Source organism: Carlito syrichta, unplaced genomic scaffold (assembly GCF_000164805.1).
Source record: "Carlito syrichta isolate Samal-C Ts95f unplaced genomic scaffold, Tarsius_syrichta-2.0.1 Scaffold304019, whole genome shotgun sequence".
NCBI classification, from domain to species: domain Eukaryota; kingdom Metazoa; phylum Chordata; class Mammalia; order Primates; family Tarsiidae; genus Carlito; species Carlito syrichta.
The window spans coordinates 26,364-35,266 of record NW_007248115.1 but is presented as its reverse complement, the minus strand read 5'-3'; the positions used below and the strand labels follow the sequence as shown (position 1 = coordinate 35,266).

Genomic DNA, 8,903 nt, shown 5'->3' with positions numbered 1-8,903 from the left:
GAGGCGGTGGGCTGGAGCCCACCGCCCGGGACCCTGAGTGGACCCTGCCCCGCTTCTCCACGCCATCTTGGAGCTCGTCAACTGCTGGGACAGTACCATGTGCTGACAGAGAAAAGAGGATGTTTTACAAGCCAGGATGTGAGCCCTTGCCAAATATCAACCAGACCATGCTGGCACTTTGACCTTGGACTGCTAGCATCCAGCACCATTAGAAAATACATGTCTGTTGTTTAAGCCACCAGCCTTTGATATTTTGTTGTTTGTTTTGTAAGACAATCTAAACTGACTAAAACAAGAGGAGAAATATTTGGAATGCTGAAAACTAAAACTCAATCAGACAATTCCTCCATCTGGCATTTTCCCTTTTTGCACTCATACACACTCACGTTTTGAAATATCATTTTTCAGCTAGTTATATCAGGACTGTAGACATTGATCACAGTTATTTCCCTTCCAGGTGGTTCCTGAAGAAATTTTTATCAAAACATCACTGAAACCTAGATCCCAGATGTCTCAAATTTTAATCCCAAAATTTTGCAACTGAGAAAATGAGGGACATTTTAGCTCCACATTAAAAAAAAAGCTTACTATATGATTAATCAATGAAAATGCAGTTGTTTGAGCCCTTAAAATTATCAATGGCATCATTCTAGGATAATAAGTGGGCTGGAGGAGTGAACACAGGTACCAATAAAGATCATAATGATGATTATTTAATAAGTATCTAGTAGAAACCCATAACATACTTGGTACTTGATGCAGCTAAAAAAAAAAGAAAGAAAACTACAGGAATTTTGTCAATATATGATTATACACTGAAATGTCAGCTTTGGAAGACATAATAAAGAGTAGTAAAAAATCCAACAAAATTGCCTATACATAGCTAGTATTCACATTATAAACCTTCCATTAAAACTATAAAATAAAGTTCACAAACAAATGAAAGAAACATTCCATGCTCATTGATAGGAAGAATCAACATTGTTAATATGTCTATGCTAACAAAGGCCATATACAGATTCACACAATACCTATCAAGTTACCAACATCATTATTCTCAGACATGGAAATGACAATACAGAAATTATATGGAAATATAAACAACTATGAATAGCCAACACAATCCTCAGTGAAAGGAAAAAAGTGCAAGTCATCACACTCCAGACTTCAAACTTTACTATAAAGCTACAATAATCAAAACAGCCTGGTTTCGTACAGGAACAGGCATACAGAACAATGAAACAGGGTAGAGATTCTGGAAGAAGAGCCTCAATTTCTCAACCAATTCTCTTTGAGAAAACCTCCAAAAACATTCACTGAGGAGATGAGAACCTATTTAGTATATGGTACTGGGAATACTGGCTGATCACATGCCCAGAAGATTGAAACAGGATCCCTATATATCACCATATACAAAAATTAATTCTAAATAGAGCAAAGACCTAAACATAAAACCTCAAACTATAAGAATCTTAGGAAATGCAGGAGACACCCTTATGGAAACTGGAACTGGCAACCAATTCCTGGTCAGAACGCTATATGCCCTTATGTTAAGAAATAAAATTGACAAGTGGGATCTCATAAAACTAATGAGCTTCTGCAAAGCCAGATAAACCATCAAGATAGTGGGGAAACAGCCCACTGAATGGGACAAAATATTTGCTAACTATATATCTGACAAAGTCCGAACATCTAGGGTCTAAAAGGAACTCAAACACACCAAAAGGAAAAAAACCAAACAAACAGCCCCATTAAAAAGTGGGCAAAGGACATAAATAGACACTTCTCAAAAGAAGATATATGGGCAGCCAACAGACACATGAAAAAGTGCTCAGCCTCACTCATCATCAGAGAAATGCTAATCAAAACCACATTTGGAAACTACTAGACCCCAGTAAGAATGACCATAATTAATAAAACAAACAACAACAGATGCTGGCCAGGATGTGGATAAAAAGGAACACTTCTACACTGCTGGTGGGAATGCAAACTAGTGCAACCTCTTTGGAAGACAGTGTGGCAATTTGTGAAAGAACTAGAAATTGACCTTCCATATGACCCAGCAATCTCCCTATTGGGAATATACCCAGAGGAACTCATGTCATTCTACCATAAAGATACCTGCACACGTTTGTGGCACCTCTCTTCACAATAGCAAAAACATGGAACCAACCATACTGCATATCAAAGCTGGACTGTATTTAAAATTGTGGTACATATACACAATGGAATATTATGCAACCAAAAAGAAGGATGAGCATATGGACTTCGAAGCAACTTGGATGGATTTAGAGTCGATCATACTTAGTAATCTATGACAGAAACAGAAAACTGAGTACCTCATGTTCTCAGTCATAAGCAGTCCTTGCATAATTATCATAATACTATAAAAAAGCGATTGGCAGTAGAAGGAAACTGCCAGGGAAGAGAGGGTGAGATTTGCAGTAGAAGGAAACTGCCAGGGGAGGGAGGGGCACACTTCATCAACAAGGGTACCTATGTAATGAACATTTGTATACCTAACCTTAATTATATCCCACATCTTTAGCATAAAAAATTATTATAATAAAATAATTAAGCAATAAAAAATGGGCAAAAGACATGGTAGACACTTCTCAAAAGAAGACATACGGGCAGCCAACAGACATATGAAAAAGTGCTCAGCCTCTCTCATCATCAGAGAAATGCAAATCAAAACCACACTGAGATACCACCTAACCCCTGTAAGATGGCCATCATTAATAAGACAAACAACAACAGATGCTGGTGAGGATGTGGAGAAAAAGGAATGTTTCTTCACTGCTGGTGGGAATGCAAACTTGTACAACCTCTCTGGAAAACAGTCTGGTGATTTTTGAAAGAAATTGACCTTCCATATGACCCAGCATTTCCTCAATTGGGAATATACCCGGAGGAACTCAAATTATTCTACAAAGAATATACCTGCACACATATGTTTGCTGTGGCTCTATTCACAATATCAAAAACACGGAACCAACCATGTTGCCCATTGAAGTTGGACTGTACAAAAAAATGTGGTACATATACACAATGGAATATTATGCAGCCATGAAGAACGACAAATATATGGACTTTGCAGCAACCTGGATGGATTTGGAGTTGATCATACTCAGTGATTTATCACAGAAACAAAGAATTGAGTACCATATGTTCTCACTCATAAGAGGACCTTGAACAATTATAATGCTATAAGAAAGTGATTGGCAGTAATGGAAAACTGTTGGTGGGAGTGGGGGTGGGATTGGCAGTTGAGGGAAACTGCTAGGGGAGGGAGGGGATACCTCCTTAACAGGGGTACCTGCATGATCAACATTTGTATACCTAACCTTGAATTGTATCCCACATCTTTACAATAAAAATTAAAATAAAAAAATAAAGGGATAACTAAGACCTAGAAACTAAAAATTTTTATAGATTTAGGCAACAATATGCAAAAGGCATAAGAATGTTTCTAAAACATTTTCTTTGAGGTACTGTCTGTGAAAAGTGGAGAAATAAAGAAAAAATGTAAGAGAGGTGAGCCTGAAAAAGATTATGATATTCCATTAAAAACTTCCAGAGAAGCTGCTTCTTCACTGCCCTTTTTTTTGGGATGAACAAGTGGTTACAGTGTGGAAGATGCTCATGGGGATTAAAAGACAAACCAGATTATCTAATGGAAACCGGTCAGATAAAGAGATGGCTATACCTCACTATTTCTTTAAGTATGAGTGCACAGGAACCAAAGCAGAATAAGCAAACTGGTAGCCACAAGTTGAAGAGAAAGATTGTGGAATAAATGCAGTCTCTCCTGACAAGTCAGCCTCAAGACCAACAAGATGTTCTAGATTCTTCATGTTGGAAAAACTCATTTATTTCAAAACAAAGGGTAGGAAGTCATGAAGGTATTCAACTAAAGAAGCTGGTCCTAAAGTCTGCGAATCAATGTGTCCTCATTTTTTTTTCCTTCTAAAAGTGAAATAAAATATCTTTCCTTCTCCTAACTTACATTCATTTGACATATTATTTTCCTTATCTTCAAAGTAGCTCATATCTGGAAGATAATGAGAGAAGGGCCAAGAAAAAAGATGGAAAAGGAGAAAATGAGGGGGAAAATCAAGAGACTTAGAAAGATGAAGAAAAGATGGTAGGCTGCTAGGGACCCCTAGACTTGAAGAATGGCATGGCAGTAAATTCCTTTGTTTTTCTTTTTTTGTGTTCTATTTATCCCAAACTGGGTACTAGAGAATGTCATAACCTAATGAATACCAAGAAAAATATACTCTGTCTTGCCAAAGGACCAGGAAGGGGCAGTCAAGCCAGACAGAAATATTCATGACAATAATCATCCTACTCCAGACAAACACCATGAAAAAACCAGAGTATCTCCCCACTCTCATTAAAAAAATATGGTCAGATAGGCTAGGCTACATTCTTGCTGACAGCAACAAGATGCACCCCACTCTCCCTGCTGGAGTAATGTGAGAAGAGGCCCAGTGGGGATCTTGCACTGTCACCACTACCCAGTGGTAAGGTGATGCCTCTCCCTGCTTGCCTCCCCTACCCCTACTCCTACCGCTGTGTCAGTGGAGGCAACATGTGGGACCTGGACATTCACCTCCATAGTAACAAGATTAAAAAGGCATTCCTCCTTGTCCCTGCAGAGGTGGCTTCAGAAGAGACCAAGCAGGGAAACTAGACTTTGAGTATACCCAGGGGTAACAAGGTACCCTTCTTCAACTATCCTCCTGTAGTGTCAGTGGAGGATGAGTGGATAGCCTGGACCCTCACTAGCTAGCTGGCAATAATGAGGTATCCCTTTCCATTCCCTCCAGCAGTATTAATAGAGGTCATGTGAGGAGCATAGACTTCCACCACCAACTGGTAATATCAGAGCATCCCTCCCTTTCATGGGTATCTACAGAGAGTGAATGGGGTGCCTGGACTTCATCCTCCATCTAGTGGTAAAGTATCAATGCTTCCCTTTCTCTGATGGTATGGTATCAGTGGAAGTCTGCTAAAGTAGTTTTCTTCTTCTTCTTCTTCTTTTTCTTCTTCTTCTTCTTTTTCTTGATTTGGGGTCTCACCTTGTTGCTCAAGTTGGAATGCTGTGGCATAATTATGGCTCACTGCAGCCTTACCTTCTTGGGCTCAAGCAGTCCTTCCACCTCAGTCCCCCAGGTAGCTAGGACTATTGGTATGCACCATCACATCTGGCTAATATTTTAATTTTTTGCAGAGAAAAGGTCTTGCTTTGTTGCTTAGGCTGGTCTTGAACCCCTGGGCTCAAGTAATTCTCCTGCCTCAGCTTCCCAAAGTGCTGGGATTACAGGCATGAGTCATCACACCTGGCCTGTAGAAGATTTAAATAAGACTGAGAATCTTATAATCTCCAAAATGTCTAGAATACAACAGAAAATCATTCATCATACCAAGAACCAGGAAAATCACAACTTGATTAAGAAAAAGGAAATCAACAGATTACAACGCTGAGGTGACACAGATGTTGAAATTATACGACAAGGATTTTACAGCAGCCATCATAGAAATGCTTCGGCAAGCAATTACTAACACACTGAAAAAAGTATAGAAAGACTGAGCAAAGAAATAGAAGATATACAAAAGAACAAAATGGAAACTTTAGAACTTAAAAAATACAATATCCAAAACAAAAAGCTAATAGTTTGGCTCAATAGCAGAATGGAGGAATCAGAGAACTTGAATAGAGAATGATAAAAAATGCTGACTCTGAATAATAACAAGAAAATAATCAATAAACTGAATTTCATCAAAATTAAAAAGATCCTATTATGATAAAAAGATAATCTGAAAAATGGAAGAAAATATTTGCAAACTACAAATCTGACAAAGAAGTCATACCTAGAATATATAAAGAACTATCAAAACTTAACAGTAAAAAAGAAATCCAATTAGAAAATGAACAAAATACATGAACAGATATTTCATTAAAAAAGATAGACAGATAAGCACATACAAAGATGTTCAGCCATTCTGAAAAATGGTTTTGTAGCTATTTTTTTCTTTGAATCAGAGTCTCACTCTGTAACCCAGGATGAAGTGCAGTGGCACACTCATGGCTACTGCAGCCTCAACCTGCTGGGCTCAGGCAATCCTTCAACCTCAGTCTTCCAAGTAGTATACCATGCCTGGCCAATTTGTTTATTTATTTGATTGTTTGTTTGAAACAGTTCTCTTTATGTTGCCCAGGGTGGTCTCAAACTCCTGAGCACAAGCAATTCTCACACTGTGGCCTCTCAAAGTGCTAGGATTACAGGCATGAGCCACCAAGTCTGGTCAGTTTTGCAGCTTCTTAAAAAACAAAACGTATACTTACCTGATGACCTAGCCTTTGCACTACTGGGCCATTATCCCAGAGGAATGAAAATCACATCCGTACAAAAACTCATATACATATGTTCATAGCAGTTTTAATTTATAATAGCTAAGAATCAAAAACAGCATGCATACAATTATCATAATACTATAAGAAAGGGATTGGCAGTAGTGGGAAACTGACAGGGAAGGGGTGGGATTGGCAGTTGAGGAAAACTTCCAGGGGAGGGAGGGGCACACCTCATCAACAAGGGTACCTGCATAATCAACGTTTGTATACCTAACCCTGAATTGTACCTCACATCTTTAAAATACAAATAACTTAAAAATTTAAAATAAACAGCATGCATGTCCTTCAATATGTAAATGGTTAAAGTGGTATATTCATACTGTGGAATAGCATGTATAATAAAAAGAATAAACTATTGACACAACAATGCTGATGAATCTCAAGGGCATTATGATGCATGAAAAAAGTCAATGTCAAAAGGTTATATACTGCATGATTCCAACCATTAAACATTCTAAAAATGACAAAGTTATAGGAATGGAGTACAGATTAGTGGTTTCCAGAGGTAAGGAGTGTGAGAGAGGAAGGGGAGGAAAGAATGTGACTATAAACCAGTAGCAAAAGAGATATTTGTGGTGATGGAGTAATTCTGTATATTGGCTGTGATGGTGCCTACATGTGACAAAACTGCATACAATAACACACACAAATATTCAAATGAGTCCATGTAAAACTGGTGGAATCTGAATATTTGTGAATTGTACCAATGTCAGTTTCCTGGTTTTAATATTGCACTATAGTTACTTAAGACGTTACCACTGGAGGAAAACAGGTGAAGAGTACAGAGAAGTTCTCTGTACTATTTTTGCAGCTTTCTATGAATCTACAAGTATTTCCAATTAAAAAGTCAAAATGAAAAGAAAAGGAGAAATTATCATACGTGAGCTGATACAGCTCACGCTGCCAGGAGAGGTTTTCCTGCCTGAGCTTCTCTTGCATAATTTGAAATGTTTTTGCTTTATCTTGAGACTCTTGAAGTTGACCCTTCAGTGGACACAACTCAGAGATCTCTTGGTTAATCTGTAAGTATTTCTGCTGCAGATTCTTCAATTCCTCCAGCTTTAACCAAAGGAAAAGTAAAGAAAAGATTCATCACATCTCATTCACCCAGCTGTAAGTCAGCTGCTTCCTACTAAGTCAGACATGATAACATACAACCAGTACCTAAGAGTCCACTGATAACATATCACTACAGCATGAATCTCTAAAATGGTGAAATGCATGCATCCTGGCTGGCAGAAATCACCCATGGAACTGCCATCAAGGTGGTAGGACCTGACCATTCCTGCAACTTCTACTCATTTTCCCCAGCCCTAAGGTCCTAAGTTGACTTTAGAGTTACAGTCCTGACATGGAGCAGACTTAAGGAACCCTCAGCTTCATTGTGGGTGGTAACATCTTAGAACAAGAAGTATAGCGATGGTCTGGCTTTCCATTTAATCATGAGCCTTAGTTACTGTTCTAAACTTTCTTACATGAATAAAATCTTGACTCTAGCTTAGCTGATCTTGAATATAAAGAAGGCAGAGATACTCAGTGGTTAAGAACACTCGGGCTCTGAATTTAGATAACCTACTACTGCTTCGGTGATCCTACGCATGTTCCTCATATGCTCATACTCTTAATTTTCCTCACCTATTAGATGAAGTTAATTACGGTGTCTTTTTCATAAGAATCTGAGAAGTCAATGAGGAAATTAATGTGATTTCCATATAAAGTTAGTTACGATAGATTTGCCTTTAATTAGCAAAATTGACTATCTACATTTCAAGTATATTTTCAAACTTTATCCCCAGTACTCATTAAAAGGTTAGTAGTAAGAAATAATGTCAGGCAAAGGCTTAACATCCTGGATCTACAAGGAACTAAAACGTGCTGAAAAGAAAAAAACAAACAACCCCATTATAAAATGGGCAAAAGATATGAACAGACACTTCACAAAGGAAGACATCCGAGCAGCCAACAAACACATGAAGAAATGTTCAACCTCACTAATCATCAGGGAGATGCAAATCAAAACCACACTGAGATACCACCTAACCCCAGTCAGAATGGCAATCATCAACAACTCAAAAAATAACAGCTGCTGGAGAGGGCGTGGTGAAAAGGGAACACTTCTACACTGTTGGTGGGAGTGTAAACTAGTGCAACCTCTGTGGAAAGCAGTGTGGCGATTCTTAAAAGCTCTAAATACCAACCTCCCATATGACCCCGCAATCCCCCTACTGGGAATATATCCTGAAGAACACAAATCACTCTATAAAAATGATACCTGCACATGCATGTTTATCGCAGCATTGTTCACAATAGCAAGAACCTGGAAACAGCCATGCTGCCCATCAAAAGAGGACTGGATTAAAAAAATGTGGTACATATACATGATGGAATACTACGCAGCCATAAAAAGAACAAAATCATGAATTTCACAGCAACCTGGATGGAACTAGAGTCTATAATACTGAGTGACCTCTCACAGAAA

At 38.3% G+C, this 8,903-nt stretch overlaps 1 pseudogene; it reads right to left on the bottom strand.

The window, feature by feature from the left end:
• The window catches only part of LOC103261816, a 30,394-nt pseudogene that overhangs the window by 190 nt on the left and 21,301 nt on the right, over positions 1–8,903 (bottom strand).